Source organism: Artibeus jamaicensis, unplaced genomic scaffold, assembly GCF_021234435.1.
Source record: "Artibeus jamaicensis isolate MK-2021 breed Jamaican fruit bat unplaced genomic scaffold, CSHL_Jam_final contig_700, whole genome shotgun sequence".
Lineage (NCBI taxonomy): Eukaryota > Metazoa > Chordata > Mammalia > Chiroptera > Phyllostomidae > Artibeus > Artibeus jamaicensis.
In genome coordinates this window covers 4478561-4501028 of record NW_026521930.1, presented here as the reverse complement: position 1 = coordinate 4501028, position 22468 = coordinate 4478561, and positions in this window count along the sequence as shown.

Sequence of the window (22468 nt, the reverse complement as noted above, 5' to 3'; positions counted from 1 at the left end):
CATTGCAATTGAATGTCATAATTATCATCTTGAGTTGGTTTAAACATAACTTCAAGTCTAGTTGTCTTTCCATGGTATAAGTCACTCATTTATTCAAACATTTAACACAAAGTTATTGGACACCTACTTTGTCTTGGACCTAAATCTCATACCACAATCTAGTTGTGGGACTATAGAGATATATCAGACAGGCAAGTTTCCTGAACCCTTAGAACAGCCAGAAAATAATTAAACCAGATAATTTTGAAGTATTAACTAAGGAAAATCAGAGCAAGTTCTGTGGAATGTTGGTGAGAGTGGTGGTGGTAGGCATTCCAAGAACCTACAGATATTAATTGGCTGCAAATGAGCATGGACATAACTGAGTGGCCTTTCCTCAGTGAGAAAACATTTGCTTCTGTCAGGATAAAAATAGTTTGGTTAAGGCTCCTAACTCCTACTCTTGCATTTCCTCTCTCTGTCTAGGTCTGCAAAGCCTTGCCTGCAAACCAGCTCTTGAGAGCCCACATGCCAATAGATGTTGCATGTGAATTTTATTATTTGGTAAGACAGATCTGGATTTAGTGTACCCTGCTGACATGTGTGTTTAATTGCTCAGTAATCCAGAATTGGATTTTTGTCAGTGTCGCTGCCCAATTTCCATGTAATTTGCTCCAACTTATGCCTGATTCTTTATATGAGTTGATTGGAAATTTATGCTTGAATAAGACAGCAGGAAATTAAACTGGAAAACACATGTACATGTGAACACACAGAACACAGCATTTAACTATTCAGGATAGTTCCCAAGTGCAAAAAAATCTGGAGAGACCCTGAATATGCCTTTTAGTGTCAGGGATAATAAGAATAATAGGTAAGAGAGTTAAGGACAAAAAACTGCTCATCAGAACTGTAGTCTGGGGAAGTTGCTGGCACCACCATTTTGGGGCCCTCAAAGACTTTTTATAGAAATAAGAAAGAGCTGATTCGGTGCCTTCCTAAATAAAATTGGAGATGTAGGATTTTTTATTTTATTTTATCATGACCCAAGTTATAGTCTGTAACAACTGGGGGCTGGTCTTCTGAGATTCAGTGTTTCTTATTGCTGAAGAACATGATATTGTAACTTAGGAAGCACTCATTGAGTACCTACTGTATGAATAGTTGCCTGGTGCAAAGGGAAGAAAAAGAGAGATAATTTCCACTGCTGAAATCTTCTCTGGAAGATGTGCTATAACTAGATGAAAATGGTTCTGAGGAGCAGGAGCCACAGAAGGCTGGTTGATGCAGCACGTCCATGGTAAATTGTGCACAGTGGTGGTTGTACCCTTAGCCTTTATCTCACAGACCCAGTCCTATTCCATCCTGCCCCTGCTCTGGGGCCACTGCCCTGGGAAACTGTTTTTTTTCTGATCTCCCACCTCAATGCAGCCTCTGAGCCTTGGCCATGCTTTAATCATATTTCACTGTATTTGGTTCTCAACTATAAGTGAGCTAAGTAAACTCCAAGTGACCAAAGCCCCAAATTCTTCATACCCATAATTGTTACCCTGTAGGCATGGCTGGATTTAGGAGCTTAAGCAATATCATCTGTTCTCTCCCTTTTGTATTTTGTTTCCTTCACTTTCAGGAAGGTTCTTCTCTATGGGTGTATCTAGCAGCTTCAGTATGATATCTCCCCAGTTCAGCAACTTCAGGAGAAAGAAAGCTTCTATTTTTCCAAAAAGATCCAGGGGTTGAATCCCATTGGACCAATCTGAGTCACATGTCCATTCCTATCAGTGTGGACAGAGGAGTGGAATATACTGATTGGCTAACCCCACTATGGGCTCCTCCTTGCAGCTGGAGAGTGAGGCCAATCACTTCCATGACACGTGAGGTTATGGTAGATTATGGGCGGTTTTGCCAAATATAACTTGAGTGCTGTTACCCAAAGAAAGGGGAAATAGGTTCTAGAAGGGCAAAAATCATCAGTGCTCACCTCACTGTCTCATGATACATTCCATATCCCACCTGTAGTATAATTATTTATGCTATGTCCCCTCCTAGGTGAATACTTCTTCAGGCCAGAACCCACATATGTTTCAATGTCTCCTGTTTGACCCTGAGGCATGCCTTTCACATGGCAGGTGCTCAATGAATACAGCTTTTATGGAATAATATATATTCAAGCTCTTCTTTTATTTATTTATTTATTTTATTTAATTATTTTTCAAGTACATTTTTTTTGTCTATTTCTCCCATCCCAGCCCCCCCCGCCCCATCTCCCCACCTCCCTCCCATCCCCCCCCCCAAGTCCTCATTCCTGTGTCTTTCATACTTGTTCCTCAAAATCCCTCCCCATTTTTCCCCTTAAATTCCCTTCCTTCTCCCCTCTGGTCACTGCCCACTTGTTCTCTGTTTCAGTGTCTTTGTTTTTATTCTGTTTGCTTGTTTGTTTTATTGTTTAGCTTCCTGTCAAAGGTGAGATCATATGGTATTTGTCTTTCAATGCCTGGCCTATTTCACTCAGCATAATGCTTTCCAGTTCCATCTCAAGCTCTTCTTTTACTTTGCTTGGTGTAATTATTTTAAGGATACCCGTGTGGAAGGAAAGCCTCATTTCAGCAGTCCTTTTCAACAAATACATCTTCATGCAAAGGCAAAGCCTTCAGAACTTGTATAGTTATTGGTTTTTATGGTTAACAAATAAAGTTGAACAAAATTAATGAATGTGTCAAACTTTCTGAGGCTGTGATGACTCAGACCCATTGAGTAAATGTTTCTATTGAATGAAACATTCATCTTTCTATTGTTCATAACTGCAGGTCATTGAGTAGATGAGGCAGGCTAAGGCTCCTGTGGGTACTACATACTGTCGTGGAAAGAGCTGGAGAATAGATAATGTTTTCCAGGCACCTCAAAATTTGGGGACTCCAAAACGCTAATTGAAAGTAAGATGTAGAATTCAAGAATGTTTTGGTTGTAGAGGCTTGAACTTCCTTTGGATAGCCAAAGTCAGTGGCAGGGTCTAGTCTATACAAGGTAATCTGTTTTTATTGGGGGTTGGGGGAGGTTAACCAGTGGGTTAAAGAGAAACCTCCACCCTGTCTGGGGATAGCTCTTAAGGTCAAACATTGGGATAATTATAGAGAAGTTGAGGTTGTCAAAAATACATATTTCTGACTGTCGCCCCAATAAATTTAAATAAAAATACACATTTCTGAGCTCACTTCTGAGGTTTGAATTCACTATGTATGTGGGGTAGAATAAAGAAATTGTTGTTTGAAAGGTGCCTTGCTGTGAAAATCTCCGTGCAGGCTCACCTGCTGCAGCAGTGCATGATGGGTAAGACCTGAGCCTCTAGACTTGGCCAGGTGGGGTGAGAATCTCAGCTTTTTCCCTCACTGGCTAGGAAACCTTTGGTAATAAAATACTCAAATTCTCTGATGCTCAAAAAAAAAAGCATGAAGATGAGTATAGTCCTTATCTCACAGGGTTGTGTGAGGATGAACAGAGGTAACGTATGCACAGCCCACAGCAGAGTGCCTTGCATGGCGCACACAATCAGAGATTATTAAATACTACTATAGGTGTTATGCCACAGGTGCAGAAGACAAAGGTGTGTCTCACCTTGTACAAACTATTGTAGAAGAGAGATCAGCAATCAAATCTTTATAACATAAATTTATAGGGCATTCGTTATATGTTAGATACAGTTCTCAGTGCTGTCCAACTATCAACCCATTTTATTCTTACAACAATCCTATGAGGTAAGGGCAATTATTATTTCCATTATATAGATGAAGAAACTGAAGCATGTAAAAATTAAGTATCTCCTTCCTTAGCAGATGACTTTCCCATAGGAGCCATGTGAGTGTCAATTAAGTAACTGCTCAGAGAGAATGTCTTTTGATTTAGCAGAATTGATTGGGAGCACACTTCTTGGGGGCAGACTTGCAGTGTGAAATAAATCCAATTTAATTGCCTTTGTAGGCAGGCTCTTCTGATTGGACTCTCTGTTTCTCCCATCCTGGGGTGTGGCATTATTTAAGAGCCTTGATTATTCTGCTCAGTCATAGTTTTATAGCAGGTGAATTTTAAAGCTGCCTTGCTCTAGGGCCTTACACCTAAAGGGTCAGGTGAAGTTTTCTGCTCTTCTTCCTTAATTCCTATTCAAGATGCTACTCAGAATGTCCTTCCTTGAGACCCCCAAGAGTGTAATCTCTCCCTGAAATTGTGGCTGTGTTTCAGAGATGCTCCTTCTCTCTGGTTTGCAGGCCTGTGCTTCTCCTGGGTTGGAGAGAATGAAGCTTTAAGCTTGATGCTGCTCTCCTAGTCTAAGGTGGAGCCAAGAATCAAAGCACTCCTTGCAATGGTAGCACCCAGGTCACTCAGGAAGCTCATGCTCCTGTGCTGTAGCCTGCCAGAAAAGCACCTGCTTCTGTGGAAGTTAGTTACCAGTGCCCAATTGAATGAACAGCTTGCTTTTGGCATCATTTCAGACCCTGTCATCATGTGGTTGGTTTTGCTGCTCTTCTTCAGCTCATGCAGCAGGATTTGAGGAGGCAATAGTAGGTTCCTAGACTCAGACCAGTGGGTGGTGTCTCCCCTCTTCTCCCACCCTCTCCCCAGGTACAGAGACTGCTGAGATTCCACCATCACAATCACTCCTTTGGGATTGACAACTGTCTTTGATCTTCTGTTCTTTTCTTGTCTTTTTCTATTACTTACTAGGTTTCTTGTAAATCTCAAATGAGATTGCTTGCCTGTTGTAACTGTACAAAAATGCAAAGGTGTTTAGAGAAGTCAATAATTTCTCCCCTTGCTCCTTCCAACTTTTCTCCAATGACTGTTTTATAGCTTGCCACAAATTTTTCATCTCATAAAACACACACAAATATATATGTATATATTTCTGGTTCATTTTGCTAAACTTGAATTATATTATGTACATTATCCTGTAGCTTGCTTTTTTATTTTACTTATCACACCAGAAATTCCTGCAGGTATATGATTAGATCAACTCATCTTTTTAAGTAGGTGCATAATATTTCAGTTTGGATTTGCATAATGATTTCACTTATTCTTCAGCCAGTTGACCTTGAGGGTGTGTTCAAGGTGTTTGCATGTGAATGCTCAACAGCTCAAAAATGCCACATAAACATGATCATGTCTTTGTAGTTACCTTCATTTCTGTAAAATAGCTTATCCTACATTGAGATAGCCACATCAAAGGATGCATTGTTTTTATTTCAATAGCTATTTCCAGATTAGTTCCCAAAGAGCAATGAAAGCTTCTAACAGGAATGTGGAAATACCTGTTTCCCCATACACACACCAGCACTGGATATTTTGTTTTTTTCTTACTTTTATTACTCTGATTGATGAAAAATGAGCACTGTTTTTCCCAGAGTTTTGAGGGAAAAATAAAGATGTGCATTATACATGGGTAGTACTAATTCCATATTTATAAAAGTGTTTTTAACTTTTTTTATCTATGCTTATGTGTTAAAAGTTTAATTCTTTTTTTAAAATTTTTTTTATTTATTTTTATTTTTTAAATTTTTTATTGATTATGCTGTTACAGTTGTTCTATTCCCCCTTTATTCCCTTCCACCCTTCCCCCCATCCCCACCATTACCCCCCCTTTAGTTTATGACCATGTGTCTCAAGTCCTTTAGATTCTATATTTCCCATGCTATTCTTGCCCCCCATCTATTTTCTATCTACTGTCTATGCTACTTGTTTTCTGTACCTTCTCCCCCCTTCTCCTCCTCCCACTCCCCTGTTGCTAACCCTCCTTGAGATCTTCATTTCTATGTTTCCACTCCTGATCTAGCTGTCCTTTTAGTTTGTTTTTGTTTTAGGTGTGGTTGTTAATAACTGTGAGTTTGTTGTCCTTTCACTGTTCATGTTTCTTTAACTTCTTTTTCTTAGATAAGTCCCTTTAACATTTCATATAATAAGGGCTTGGTGATGATGAACTCCTTGAATTTGATCTTATCTGAGAAGCACTTTATCTGTCCTTCCATTTTAAATGAAAGTTTTGCTGGATAGAGCAATCTTGGTTGTAGGTCTTTAGATTTCATGACTTGGAATACCTCTTTGCAGGCCCTTCTTGCCTGTAAGGTCTCTTTTGAGAAATCCACTGACAGTCTGATGGGGACTCCTTTGTAGGTGACTGTCCCCTTAGCTCTTGCTGCTTCTAGGATTCTCTCCTTCATTTTAATCTTGGCTAATGTAATTATGATGTGCCTTGGTGTGTTCCTTCTTGGGTCCAACTTCTTTGGGACTCTCTGAGCTTCCTGGATTTCCTGGAAGTCTATTTCCTTTGCCAGGTTGGGGCAATTCTCCTTTATTATTTGTTCAAATAAGTTTTCCACTGGTGGCTGTGCCTTTCCCCCTTCTGGTACCCCTATAATTCGGATGTTGGAGCGTTTAAAGATGTCCTGGAGGTTCCTAAGACTCTCCTCATTTCTTTGAATTCTTGCTTCTTGACTCTTTTCTGTTTGGCCATTATTTGCTTTCTTCTGGTCCACTCCATTGATTTGAGTCCCAGTTTCCTTTTCATTGCTATTGGTGTCCTGTGCAATTCCATTCATTTCAATTAGTTTCGCCTTCATATATTTGTCTAATTTGTGGTATAATCAACCAGTTCTGTGAGGATCCTGATCACCAGTGTTTTAAACTGTGCGTCTGTGAGTTTTGCTATTTCTTCATCGCTTAGATCTATTGGCTCTGGGGCTCTGAGATCCTCCTGCGCCATTCTTGGTCTGTCCGGGCCCTTTAAGTGTGAGAAGCGGCGCCTTGGATTCCCAGGTTGCTGGGTTGTGACGCTATATGTGGGGGTGTGGTCAGAGCGGGGAAATGGCGGCCCCCTCTGCTGTTTCTCACAGCTGGGTGCGGAGGAGCAGCGCCTTAGGTGGTTCACCTGGGCCAGGCCACTCAGAGTCGCTGGGTTATGACGCTGTACGTGGAGGTGGGGTCAGAGCAGGGAAATGGCGGAGCCCTCCACTGCCGCTTGCCGTGGGGACCTGCTGGCCTGGTCCAACTGCCCACTCCCTTGCCTGTCCACCCGCGCACAAATGCGCGACCTCAGTCAACACGCAGCCCCGCTGCCCCGCTGTCTCCCCTGCGGTCGCTCGCCTGGTGGCTCGCTGGGTCGCTCACTAGGTCCGACCCTGGGCTTGGATTCTGCAGGCCTGAGTCCGTCTGACCGAGACCTCCTGTGCAACCCTGCTCCGCCAGCCGCTGGTTTCGCCCCTTACCGGTCAGGCTGAAGAATTTGTTGTTAACGGACTTCCTAAAAGTTCAATTTTCCGTGTTCTGGCTGTGTTTTCTGTTGCTAATATTTAGTTTTCTCTAATCTTGGTTGTGTGAGAAGGCACGGCACATCCACATATGCCTCCATCTTGGCGGAAGTCCAAAAGTTTAATTCTAGAAAGCAATTATAATATCTGTATGCAAAATACCATAATACAAAACACAAGTTTCTAAATATAAATAAATAAATAATTGGATGAAAAAACTAAAACCAAAGATTTTTTTCCTGAAAGTTTGGGCCAGAAACATGGGTGCATATTATACCTGACAAAATACAATATCTTGCTGTGGTTTTATTATGCATTTCTCTGAATAGTAATGAATTTGTGCACATTTTCATATAGTTAATTGTATTATGGACTTCAAAAATCTTTTTTAACATGCAGTTATTTTTGAAAGTTGTAATGCCTTAATGTCTTGGTCATAACTACTTCTGAGATCAGAGTGAGGCCTTAGCAAGAGAAATACTGCAATAAGAAGCAAGAAAGGAACCATCTGTATTTCAAAGTCTGTTAGGTACGTGGATTGTGCCATTGCTGATACCCAGGTTGTGAAATTGGTTCTGCAATATGTTAACTGTAGCAGAAAGTCAATAAATGGTACAAAGGACCTCTCTGCATTACATTTTACCATTGTACCTATGTACAATAATCTCGAAATAAAAAATGCAATGAAAATATTTGTTAGGATCTAGCTTTCTCTTGTTTAATGGTGTTTGTCATCACTTTAAAAACAAATGAATGAGCAAAAAAGAACCAGAGACATAGAAATAAAGAACAAACTTATAGTGACCAGATGGGAAGGGGGAGCAATGAGGGAAAGAAGGAGAACATGTAGAAAGGACCTATGGGCAAGGACAATGGAGTGGGGATTGTCTTTGGGATCAGGGATTGGATGGGGCAGGGGAGAGCAATGGGGGAAAATGGGGTCAACTGTAACTGAACAACAATGAAAATATTTAAAAAATTAAAAAGTAAAAATAATGTGTTTAACATTCATTCAGAGATATTGTTTAAGGTCATTTTTTTTTGATATATACTTCCTGACACTGGTCTGGGTTTTCTTTCATTGAAGAGATTGAGGGAGTATAGTAAGAATGATTCTGAACTTTAACTTCCTAGAAGAACCTCTTCTACAATTACATGATTTGGATTGACCTTTGTATGTGCCTAATACATCACAATTTAGAGAAAGTTCACTCACTGATGAGGTATTTATACCATACCTAACATGTACTAAGCAAGGATTAACAACTGAGGGATTCAAGCTGAGCAAGACAGCTCTCTTGGAACTCACATTCAGGTGGGGAAGAGCATAACACAGCGAGTTAAAAATTAAATCAGCTCCTTTGAGGAGTTCCAGCTAAGATGGAGGCATAGGTAGATATGCTTCACTTCCTTGCATAACCAAAAGAAGAACAGCAACCAATTTAAAAACAAAAACCAACCAGAACTGACAAAAAATTAAACTGCATGGAAGTCTGACAACCAAGGAGTTAAAGAAGAAATGTTCACCCAGACTGGTAGGAGGGAGGAGAGAATGAGCAGCAGGGCTATGGCTGGCAACAGTCTGGAGTGGGTGAGGTGGTGACTGGAAGACCGAGATATTTTACATTCACATGCAGATAGATAGGCCAGGAGGAACAACTGGGGAGCAAGACAAATCATGCAACCTAGGGTTTCACCACAGGCAAATAAAGTCTCAAAACTTCTGGCTATAAAATATTGTGGGGGTTGTGGTGGTAGGAGAAAACCCCAAGTCTCACAGGAGAGTCTGTTGAAGAGGCCCACAGGGTCCTAGAACATACACACCCACCCTGGAATCAACACCTGAAAGGGCAAAATCCACACGTGGGAAGGGAGGGAAGTGACAAAGATTGGGCAGGAGCCAAAAAACTAGTAAGTGGCACTGTTCCCTCTCTGACCTCTTCCCTACATGCAGCACCACAATGCAGCAAAGTGGGTTTCTCTGCCCTGAAAAATACCGAAGGTTCTGCCACTTACAATGTAACAGGTGTGCTGAGACAAAGATATATGGCCCAAATGAAGGAACAGATCAAAAGTCCAGAAAAAGAATTAACTGATGAGGAGATAGAGAACCTATCACTTGCAGAGTTCTAAACACTGGTGATCAGTATGCTCACAGAAATGATTGAGTATGCTTGCAAAATAAAGGAAAAAGTGAAGGCTATAAAAAGTGAAATAAAAGAAAACATACAGGGAACCAACAGTGAAGGGAAGGAAACTGGGATTCAAATAAATGATATGGAGCAGAAGGAAGAAATAAACATCCAACCAGAGCAGAAATAAGAAACAAGAATACAAAAAAATGAGGAGAGGCTGAGGAACTTCCAGGACATCTTTAAATGTTCCGATATTTGAATCATAGGGGTGCAAGAAGAACACTAAAAGCAAGAAATTAAAAACTTGTTTGAACAAATAGTGAAAACTTTCCTAATCTGACAGAAGAACTAGACATGCAAGTCCAGGATGCTCAGAATCCCAAAGAAGTTGGATCCAAGGAAGCATACATGAAGGCACGTCATAATTACAATACCCAAAATTAAAGGTAAGGAGAGAATCTTAAAAGCAGCAAGAGAAAAGGAGACAGTTACCTACAAAGGAGTTCCCATTAGACTATCAGCTGAATTCTCAAAAGAGACCTTACAGGCAAGAAGGGGCTGGAAAGAAGCATTCCAAGTCATGAAAGGCAAGGACTTACATCCAAGATTGCTCTATCCAGCAAAGCTTTCATTTAGAATGGAAGGGCAGATAAAGTGCTTCCCAGGCAAGGTCAAGTTAAAGGAGTTCATCATCACCAAGTTCTTATTATATGAAATATTAAAGGGACTTACTTAAGAAAAAGAAGATAAAAATATTAACAGTAAAATGGCAATAAACTTAAAACTATCAACAATTAAACCTTAAAATTAAAAAACAAAAACTCAGCAAAGAACTAGAACAGGAACTGAATCACAGAAATGAAGATCATGTGGAGGGTTATCAGTGGGGAGGAAGAGGAGGAGAATGGGGGAAAAAAGGCACAGGGAATAAAAAGCATAATTGGTAAGCTCAAAATAGACAGGTGAAGTTTAAGGATAGTATTGGAAATGGAGGAACCAAAGAACTCATATGTACGACCCGTAGACATGAAGTAAGTAGTGTGGGAGGGGTATGCTGGAGGGCGGGGGGTTGCAGGGCGGAGGGGGATAAAGGGGACAAAAAAGGGACAACTATAATAGCATAATCAGTAAAATATACTTAAATATAAAACAATTTAAAAAGAAAATGAAAAAATATATCAGCTCCTTTGAGAGAGAGCATTTGCTGTTTCCTTCACCTGGAACACTTTCCCCAGATACCTGCACAATGTATTCTCCCACCTCTTTCAAATATTGGCTCAAGTATGGCCCCCTCTGAACCAGCACTCTTAATTCCCTGTTTTTTATTCTGCATTACATATCATCTTTATAATACCATACATTTTCATTTGTTTTTATTTCTTATTGTCCAAATCCTGCTTCTGGAGTGAAACCCCCTAGGGGGAGGGATCATGTGTTTTACTTACAGATCAATCCCAAATACCTAGAGTAGACATGGAGCTGGAAACAATACAACTTTGCTGAATTAATGAGAAATGCATTTCCTAGTAGATAGGTAAAATCTTAAAAATATTGATTCTTTGGAGTTTCTAAATCTTTGCTGAACTTGATCTTGAATATTATTCTGCTTCTATAAGAAGCTTTTGTTCAACAAAAGACTAATATTTCCTTAAAGGGGAGGTATAGAGGTTCTTGACCTCATTTGTAGTTCTAGAGCCATTTAAAGAAATGGCTACACTGTAGTTTTTCTTCTTCCTTTTCTCCTACTACTATAGCTGGATAAGACTTATTTGAGGAAATGACTAATGAAATGCAATGAACCAGACATAAGTGGCCAGAACCTTCCTATGTCAGTGATTTGGATGAATAACTTTTCTGTATATAGGAGAAACCCACTCAGCCCTGCACTTGAAGAAGCAGGTCAGCTCATGGCTTCTTGGTGTCTGGAAAACCTGAGGTTCAAACCCTGCTTTTATTTTCCTTCTAGGGGGATCCTTGCCCATTTCAAGCTCTCTGAACAGAAGAAAGAGGTTAATGCAATTGAGATAATCAGCACAATGTTTTGGGCACAGTACCTGGTACACAGTAACCACTCAGCAGTGACAATTAGTCATTTTCACTGTTGGTTTGACACACTTTCCTGTGGAAACCAGAATAAAAATAAGGAGCTGGAAAGTCTTTTTTTTTGAGGGTGACTTGGGCCAACTCTCTGCATTTGTTCAAAGTTTATTGTATCTTATTTATTCAACCAGAAAAGGATGTCTGTGTCCATGAGCTTATTTCAATGTAAACACCATTACTTTTCACTCAGGCTATAAGTGAATGATTATTCTCCATCCTCAATGGGTGTGTGTACAATTAGAATACTGGTGTACATTATTTTTATTCTCAAAAAATGGCATGTTGAGAGAGATTCCCTTTTGGGATATATTGAATCCTGACTCAGCATTTAGTTTTCGACACCAGCAAATTTGATTTCTGTGAATAAATTTTGGAGCCATCTTTTAATGACTGTGTGCTTGGGTACACATCCTCCAGGCAGGGGGACTGATGTTTGCATCCCTGAACTCAGAAGGCTGAACGGGAAGTGCTGGGGCTCAAAGGTAGGAGCACAGTTTAGGGAGATGCCTTGGTGTTGGAGCAGTGACCCAGTGTTTCTATGTGTGATGTGAGGGAGAGCTACAACAGAATTTTAAGAGAAATCCCAGGTTTATCCTTTATTTACTGATACATCTAACAAGCCTTCACCCAGTAACTAATGTAACTAGGTCTTTTGCTGCATGCTGGGGACAAGAGTGATATGGTAGTAGAAGTATAAGCAGCGGCAACAGTAAAAATAGCTACCAATTTTTTTTAACTGAGCACCAATGTTGGACCAGGTGGTCTGCCAGGGACTTCATGGCTATCAGTTCAGTTGCTGAAAATTACTTTATTTTTGCAGCAGCCAGTAGTTTCTGCTGAGAACATGTCTCACCCAAGTATAGTTTCTCCAGCAGCCAGTAGTTTCTCATGTTGGGAAAGGGTGGACATGGAAAGTCCATGAAGGACAGCTATATTGGATTTACAGGATGAATTGAGAAGCCACTAGTGAGATATTTGGGTAAGCCACAACCCTTTTTCCTGGAAGGTGGAGAAATAACGAGGCACAGATGATGTATCATTAATAATGTAAGTCCTTCCACAGGTGAGTGGCCTTCAGGATACTAATGAGGGGGTTTTGCTTAGTAAGGAAGGGGCAATTGTTGTCTGTTCTTGTTATGCTAACAGAGATTTTGATTCCCTCACATAAAATGGTCACTGCATTGCACTGGTTTTGGTGAGTTCTTCTCAGGGAATTAGGGAGAAAATCTGCTGGTGAGGGAGTTAGAATTGGAACTCCCACAACCTTCTCTTGTCTTTGGATCCAGCACACTCTCTCCAGGTTTAGAGCTACCAAGTTCAGCAGATGGGAGTCTTGAGTTGACCTTAATGCATGACTGAGTTTCAAAGTATGCAAGATATAAGAAGGTAGAAACCCTGGGAGAGGAAATTTTCCCCCCTGCTTGGAAGAGTGTGGTTTCCAAGAAGTACAGGGTGGGGACACTGAGCTGATGGCTTAGAAGGTCAGTCCCTGGAAGGGGGCCACTAGAGATTAAGGGGAAATAATGAGAGGTATGGAAAAGTATACAGTCATGTGGGAAATGTCTCTCTGAAAGCTCAGGTCTTCGAGGCTTCCTCACTTAGTGTGACCCAAGGGGAGCTGGTGATGTAAACTAAGTCACGTTTTACACTGAACTGCTCTAAAAAGTCTAGGACCTTTCATTCATTCACTGAGTATTTATTCAGTCCCAGCTATGAGTTGAACTCAAGTGCTGTGCATAGTGGCAATAATTGAGACAGAGTTCTTGCCATTATGGGACTAACATTTTGGTGAAAGGAACAGAATAAATAAACATATCAATAAGTTAAAAATTATATATTGCAATAAGTAGTAGGAAGGAAATAAAGCAAGTGATGCTATCAGATGAGATGTTTGTGGATGACTTTGCTAAAGAGGAGCCATTGGACTGAAATGGGCCAGATGAGAATGAAGAGCATGTGGAAGATGGGGTTACAGGAGGCAGAGGGGTGGGAAGAAGTTGGGGACACAAGGCTCTTGGACTTCAGAGCAGTGATTCCCCACACCTCTGCAATTTGGCTGAACATTGTAATCAGCTGGGAGCTTTAGGATTTCCTGATCCCTGCTTCCTGTCTCCAGCAGATTGTGACTTCCTTAGTCTGGGGTTAGGCCTGAAATTTTATATATTTTAAATGCTTTCTAGATGATTCTAATGTGCAGCCAGGGTTGGGAACCTCTGCCTTAGAGGAAAAGAAAGGAGCTTTTTGGCTAGAATATAGTGTGTAGAGGATCTAAGAGAGGTGGGCAAAGGAGGTGACTTTAGGTCATTTAAAGTCTTGGAGGACATTCTAAGGAATTTGAGTTTAGTCAGTAAAACACATTTATTCATTTCCACTGCAGCAGTATGTATTTGTGTGTGTGTGCATGAACATGTGTGTATGTGAGAGAGGGGTGGGACCTCAACTTTTTTTTCTCTGTGTTTTTCATTCCGAAGTTTTAGTGACCTTCTCTCATCCTCTTGTCCACTCTCTGTCATTTCCTCTCTTACTAATTAAACTGTCCTTGTCCTTCTTTTCATGGGTACAGAACATGGACTCAGCAAGACCCTTCCATATGCATCATCTAGCTCATTCTACAGCAGGTTCACTTGTCCCCACTTTACAGGTGAGGCCACTGAGGCCAGAGAAATAAAACTCAGGGTCACACAGTAGTCAGTAAGGGTCAGGAATGGAACTTTAGAGCCTGTGCTCTAATAATGAAGAAACACTGCTCTCTCCGTGAATAGTTTTATTGATTTTTCTGCATAATGTGCTCACTCCTTCCTTGAGCCTCTCTGTAACATTCTGTCCATGTGGGAGGATACTATTTATGAAACATTAACCATTGGATTGCCCATTATTTCTTTTCTGTCCTGCACTTTATTAAAGGAGCAGGAAGGGGGGGGCTTCCTTCCTGGAAGGAAGGAAGAGGGGCTTAGTTTTGTGCTTAATGTCTCAGGGTAAAAACAAAAAAACTGTGCTGGTCTTGGCTTGTGACCTCACAAAGCTGTAACTTTGGGGAAGAAAGGACTTTGAAGACTGGCTGTATGACCTGGAGGCTGTGGCTGATGCACTGTGCCCTGCCCTGGCCTGGGACAAGCAGAGAAGGGGAGGAACGCTATAGGATGGCAGTTTAGAGGCAGTCCCCAAACCTTGATTCTCAATAGAGCATCCATTTGGAGGTCGAGTCCTCAGAAGGATCTGGGGGTCCAGCAGGGTAGTTGGGACCAAACATAGCTGCTGTTCAGTATCCTTACCCTCCTTTGTGCTCAATGGCAACAAAGACAGAGGTGTTGGGTGTGAACAGGAAGGTGAGGTTTCTTAGCAGCTGACTCCACGACTGACAACTGAGGGTCAGACCAGGTGATGGATGAACCAGAAAGAACTTGCTGCCTGGCAGAGAGTCTCAAGCAGCCTATTTCCCCAGAACCTCAGCCAATGTCTTGACATCCAGAACTTAGACACAACTCAGGGACATGATGAAGATTCTGCCACTTGGGAGGAATGGAAGCTCACAAAAGAAATATAGTTGCATATGTAAGAAAATGATTCTATTTCTTTTTTTTTTTTAAAAAAACAAATAAAAAACAAACCCAAAAAGAAAAATAGAAAAATAGAGGAATGGAATTAGAAAAAGGAGGGGGGGGGGGGGGGGGTGGGGGAGTAAAGAAATTGGAAGGAAAATAGAGGGGGGGGGGGGGCTGCTTGGACTCGGTGGGGGGGGGGTAAGTCTCTTCAAATTAGGATTATAAAAGAAAAAAAAAGAAAAAAATAGTAAAATTAATGTAAAGGGGAAGGTAACACTCTGGGACGGGTGTCATTTCCCAGGCCCTGGACCCTGCCAGGCATTGTGGACCTGGTCTGCAGCTCCTCTGAGCCCTGGCCCCTGGGCCCAATGCCTTTTGGAAACAACCTGGGGTCTCCCTGAGCCCTCCCCTGCCTTACTCCAGGGTATTACAAAGACCTCCCTGCCTTTCCAGCAAGGGGCCCTCCCTCAGTGCCCCTGCATAATTGGGATGATGTGCAAGGAAATTAAAAAGGTCATTAATCACTGCAGAGCTAAAGGCAGCTCTCTTGGACCTATTCTTCATGATGATTAATGGCAGGCAGCTCCTCCCTACTCCTGATTCATTTTCCTGCCACTGTTCACTCACTCTCCCAGCCGTGTCCTTTTCATCCCTGTCTGAGGAAACCAGGCTTCCCAGCGGTGGCTGACTCAGGTCTTTCCTGGCTGCCTTTGCTGCCTCTGGGCCTGGAGTAGGCCTAGCCTGAGCCTCTGAGTCAGATGTACAGGGGCTCTGTTGTGCACCTCCTGGGGACCCCAAGTCACCTCATCTGTGGGAAGCTCAGCTTCCTCATCAAGTAAATGGGGGTGAACATAAAACAAGGAATAACTGTGGCAGTGCCAAATACATTCTCAGCAACAAAGTGAGGCTGCCTAAATGTTAATGCCTCTCTCCCTCTTGTTATTACTTTTATTGCTCTGAGGAGTATTGTTGTTGCCCTTCAATGTCCTTGCAGGGAGGACTGGGGATAGATCTGAGGAGTCCCACTGCTCTTTGCCAATGCTAATGAAGATGACGAGAATGATGAGGAGGAGAAGGAGGATGAACATTTACTGAGTGAGAGTGCCAACCACTTTACATGGATTATTTCTTCCAACACTACAACAACCCTTTTTATGGGTGAGAAAACATGGTCAGAGAGGGAGCAACCTGCTCAAAGTCACACAGCTGGTAAATGGCAGAGGAGGGATCTCAAAGCCAATTCCATTTGATGCTAGGGTCTATGCCCTTTTGGAAACTGGCACAGCTGGACACAGCAGGGTCCCTTTTCAGGAGCGTGAGGACCCCTCTATTCCTTTTCTCTCTCTCCTTCCCCGCCCCTAACTGCCTGCCATTCTCTGGCAGGATGAGCAGAGTCCAGGTTATGCTCGAATGGCTTCCCCTTTTCTTTCTGTTTCCCAATTAGCCTCTCATCCAGCTTGCTGTTGCTTAAAACAAGCATCCCCATTTGCTAACTGAGGCGTGGAGCCCAGGGTCTTGCTCTGACCAGCCCTGCACTGGGAAATGCTTGATTTTCCTGAGATAACTATATCCTGGGGGATTTGAGTAAATTTATAAGGAGAGATCAGATTCTATAAAGTAATCTTTATAGAAGTACTTTTCTGAGGCTGGCAGAAATGAAGGAATGTTACCAGAAAAATGCAAAACCTTGGAGGGGGTGGAAACCAGCAGAAGACCAAAGACAGGGTTATAGTTCTGTTGTTGATTCACTGAGTCACCTTGAACAAATCACTCACCTTTGGGCCAGTTATCTTAGTACAGTCACAGTGTGCAAATAGACTCTGAAAGTTTAAACATGGGGCTAAGGTGCTGGGGTGGGGGGACAATCTGCTGCAGAGAGGAATTGAGAAAGAAAGGGCAATGTTTCAGCTCCCTGGCCTTGTCAGGATACGCTTTGCAGGAGACACCAGGCCTCTGCATCGGTGTGGACACTTCAGTGAATTCTCAGGAGCCTCAGTGGCTGGCTGTGTCATGGTATAAGGACGAAATTATAATGATAATGAGAAATTTATCAATGATGATAATAAGGGTATTAGGTAACATTTATCAAGCAACAATTATGTGACAATCTTGACAATAACCTTATAAAATAGCTACAAACTAAAATCTCTGTTTCACAGGTGAGGAGACCAAGTATGGAGGGGTGAGGTTAGGTACCCAAGAACACCCAGGGGGTGACTGGCAGAGCTGGGTCTTGGACCCATGTCTTTCTGACTCTCAAGCCAGAGAGCCAGAATTAGTCCTAATTCTTGGCTGAGATTTGTCACAGTGTCATGGATGCAATATCTGGTGGTGCAGGCATATCTTGGGTACTTGACTGTATAGGGGTTTTCTCCAAATTATAGCCTGCTGCCTCAGTTTACCTGCTTAGACTACCTGTCCAACTGAGCACCTAGAACCCGCTACATAATGGTGTGAGGTTCTGTGACAAATAAAAATGCAGGACTTGTGTTTAAAAATTATTAAACATTTCAAGATAGTGACAGCAGAGCATTTAACCAAGCATGATATCCTTCCTACATGAGTTTGCAGGTTGCGTATGCATGAAGCTGGTCTGCGAGCCTCAGAACACTATCTTGGCCCTGCTAGTTGTCCTGGCTCTCACACCCACTGCAGTCTCTTCCCAAAGGCAGGGCTTTGTCCCCTGTACTTCCAGTTACTTTTTGGAGCTTCCTCGAATGGAATGACTGGATCTCTGCCTCTTTAGTGGCCCCCACACCTCTGGTCTGGCTGGTTGACTTGAGCTCATCTTGGTGTTTGTCAGATGTAGAAAGAAGGCTGTTGAATGTCTGCTGCACAACTGGCCAACAGAATAAATGGCTCTCCCTTCACTCCCATGACTTTCCCTGGGGTTTGGGTCTAAGGAGACTTGGTTTGGTCTGGACAAAGCCTTGAACCACCAGAAATAAATGTTCCAGAACCCGAGCAAGTGCTAAAAAACCTCTCCTAATTAGCTGGCTGGTGGCTAGTGAGGGATTTCACTGAGCAGAGCCTTCTGGTGGTTGGCCCATAATTACCATGGAAACCTTCGTGATGTGCTCAGCTCCTTCCCCCAGCAGCTTCCCGGGGGAGCAGACACTGCTCCGTGGAAGCGGCATCTGGGCTATTGACATTGTTTGTGAGACAAATAAATGGACAATTAGAAGCAAGACAGGTTGAATACTTGCTGGAGCAAAATTTTGCCTACATTCGTCCTAGGGCCTAATTGATGCTGTTGTCCCCACATGAGAGGAAATCATTGGGAGGTGATGAATTCAGGCTGCCTTTGCTAAACTCAAGGGCAGGAAAAATGCCTAATTAGAAGCCAGACTTTCCTGACTTTTAGAGGCAGCTGCTTTTAGGGCTGGGAGATAAGAAGACTTTTATTTCTTCTCCATATTTACACTCAAGTATTTATTCTATTCACAAGTGAGGTGAAACCTCACATCATGCTATAAGTAGGATTTGAAAATTTAACCTTGTGACATTCAGGGTCACTTTCTTTTGAAAGTTATTCAGTGAGGACAGGTGGGGGTTTAAGAGGACAAGCTAAGCATGGCTGGAGTAACAAATAAAGCCCAACATTTCAGTTGGCTTACTGCCATGAAGGTCATTGAATGGGTCAGATGAAGTTCAGCTGTGGTCAGGCAGGTTTTTTTTGTCAAATGACTATGCCAGCTGGAGCACCAGGCTTTTACATGGCAGTGGGGCTGTGGATGTGGAGAAAGTGCCACACTGGTTTTCAATGGTCACCAGCCAGAAGGGACACACCTCATATCTCCTTGCAGTGTGTTGGCTCTGAGACCCCAACCTAACCCCAAGTAAGGTTAGGAGAAATGGGGAGAACACCAAACAATCATGCCACCATATTAGATTGAAATAACCTATCAAAGTATAGCTCTTTGGAGAGTGAAAGTAGAGGAATGGACTGGCTCCTGGATCCACACTGCCTTCTCCCTCCCTGCTCTGATTCAAACTAAAGGTTACACCAAAGAATGACACATGGAGAGCCTTTTACTATGGCCTGATTGGGTTATTGTGTGCTGTTTCCTCACCCGCAGCATTGGGGCCAGGACTGTGTCCACAACACTCCTTTCAGACTGGCCAGTTCTAGGTGGGGACAGCAAACAAATGCTTGAGAAAAGAAGCTGGGGCCCAGAAAGGCCTCACAAAGGAGAACACATCACATGAGAATTCTGAAGGTGAAGAATGTATTCCTTCACTCACTTTGTTCAGCCATGGGTTCACTGACAGGTGCCTGTGGGACGAAGCGAGGCCACCTTTGCCCCTTAAGAATGTGTGCCCCAGCAGGGAGAGTGCACAAGGCAGAGTTGGACACAGTACGTGTTTTCAGAAATACACAACAGACTGCACAGGATTTGGAGAGGAGAAAGGAAATTCCCTGTGAGCCAGAGGTAGCCAAGAAAGCCCATGGTGAACATGGAACTTGACCTGAACCTTGAAAATGGTAGTTAATATATGTCAGTGTTAACTTACGATCATGTTAGAAATATTTTATTGTATAAGGCAAACACATTTGTGGTAAAAAATGTGGAAGACATAGATAAGCAAACTAAACAAAAAATACTCAACAACAATTAATATTTTGATATCTATGTAACTACCTGCCAACCTACCTACTTACCTATCTATAAAATATGGCCATTCTCTAGACATTCTTTTATAATCTACTTTTTATTTTATAATATAACAATCAATTCTATATCAATAAATACAAATGTGTATTACCATTTTAAAGAGATGCATCACATTCTATTCTATGAATATACCTTATTTTCTTTAATCAACCCTCTATTGTTAGATATTATATTTCTTGTGATTTTTTTATCATTATGAATGCTGTCATGATTAAGACCTTTGTACATGAATTTTTGTACAGTGGTTTATGCAGAAAAATTGAGTGTTTTTAGGCTTGAGATGAGAGATATTCTTGACAAAGAGTCAGAGAAAGCAAAAGCAGATTTAGAGATACCAAGCAGACCTGAGAAGCCACATCTGGAGAGGCCACCATGAAGTTATTGAAGGCCTACTGTGTGCTGGGCAGTATGCTCTGAGCTTTCACATATACTTGCTGTGTGATCTTCATAAGAGGTTAAATTACCTGCTCAGAGTCACACAGTAAGTACCTGGGTCAATGGCGGATCGCAGTTTGTGAGACCCTAAGGCTCAGGCTCCACTGACTGCACTGTAAGTGTAGTCAGTGGTACTCAAGACATTCACTACAATGGCCCTGTTTTTGCCTGGACATCTTTACTTTGGGAAATGTGTGAATAGAGACTAGTGGAGACTCTTGCACCTTCAGGCCAGCACCTTCGGGCCGGCACCTGCGAGCCTTGATTGTCTTTTTGTCAGGATGGGTAATATCAGCAAAACTTCTTGCTTGGAAACATATTGTTTTGAACTTGGCAACCTGTAAGCTGGGTTGCCATGGTTACCATAGAGCCCTGGAGAATGATGAATACAAAGGGTGGGCTTAATACAACCAAGTCCGTCCCCTCCAGTCTCATCCTGAGCTGGTGACAATCTTTACATATCTAGTGTGCCCAGGGAACCCTACCATGCAGCATCCATGCACAACCCCACCAACAACACACCCCAGTGTTTTCAGTGTATAACGTGCTGATATGTATTGTGCTCAGTGCGGAAGCCCTTTATGTGCATTATCTTATTTAATTTTCCCCAAATTCTACATGATATATATGCAACTATTGTTCCCATTTTACAGGTGAAGACATAGAGGAATTCAGAATTGTGCTCCAGTGTCACACAACTAGCAAATGGCACTCTGGGCCCAGAGCCAGTGCTCACAAGTCACAACAAACAGCATCTCCTGGCATCTGGTTGGTGCCGAGCTCCTACAGATTCTTGGAAGAGAATGTGGCTTCTTAGAAGGGCCACAAAGGCTTTAAGTGAGAAAGATATGGGACACTGCAGGGATGTTCTAAAAGTAAAAGGTAATTAGGCAATCCAAATGCAACTGTTCCTAGGTATCTAGCTGTTAAGCCTTAAGTTAGCTATGAAACCCTAGTAAGGAATGTGGGATGGCAGGGTTCCAGGTGCCATTGTTTACCTGTAGTACTTGCCTCTTACTTTCTAAATATTAAGGTTCTTAACCAGACCCAAATCTGAGTGTAGGCAAAGCCCCGAGGGCCATCCTGGCACCTACTTCATTATGTTGGGAGGGTCTGGCCCTTTACAACTTAGATTCTAGAGTGGAGGTTTTCAAACTGTGAATCATGATTGATTTGTGCATCTTGAATTCAGTTTAGCAGATGAAAACCAGTGTTCAAAAGTGATATAAAATAGAATATGTGGAAAATATCAAAGCACATTGTATGTAATAAAGGCAGGTATTGATTTGTAGAACATTTGTTGGTATTAGACATGCTGCAGGTCATAATATAAATGGCCAAAAAGTTCAAGAATTGATTTAAGAAGAGAGATTATCTGATTCAGGAAAAGAAGAGCATAGCAATGTCCCACTTCTGTTGAACACTGGTGAGAGTGGGTGTTGGACATCTATCATGGAGTGGTTTAGATCCTGAGATGTACCACTTACCAGCTATGTGGACTTGGGGGAATTGTCCTGTTTACTCATCTATAAAATAAAGGGTGAGAATTAAATGACTTAATACATAAAAATACTTAGAACAGTGCCTGGTACCTTCGAAGTTTTCAGTGGTTGTAATTTTTGGTGCTGTGATCACATAACCATGTATCCAAATGTATTCTTTGAAAAGGTGTTTCAGACATTGAAATTTCCTCACTTCTCACGAATGATAGAATCTCCTAAGTTACACCTTTTTTCACAATAGGTTTTCCACCAGAACATAGGTGTTATGAAAACTACTGCTCAATTTAAGCCAATATGAGAAAGGGAAAGACTCATGTTAACATTGCTGTCACTGGACATGTAGATCTAGGCAAGACAACCACTACTAGCTGTCTGATCTATACATGTGGTGAGATCAACAAAATAACCATAAAAAAATTGAGAAGGAGGCTGCTGAGTTGGGGAAGGGACCCGTCAAGTATGCCTGGGTCTGGGATGTGAAAGTTTGAGAATAGCAAGTATTATGTGACCATCTCTGATGTTCCAGGACATGGAGACTTTATCAAAATCATGATCACAGGCACATCAGGCCAATTATGCTGTCCTGATTATGGCTGCTAGTGTTGATGAGTTCAAAGCAGGTGTCTCTAAGAAGAGGCAGACCCTGTGAACATGCTCTTCTGGTTCACCCGCTGTGTGTGAAACAACTGATTGTTGGTGCTAACAAAATGGATTCCACCGAGCCACCCCAGAGCCAGAAGGGATATGGGTAAATCGTTAAAGTCAGCACCTACACTAAGGAAACTGGCTATGATCCGGACACAAAAG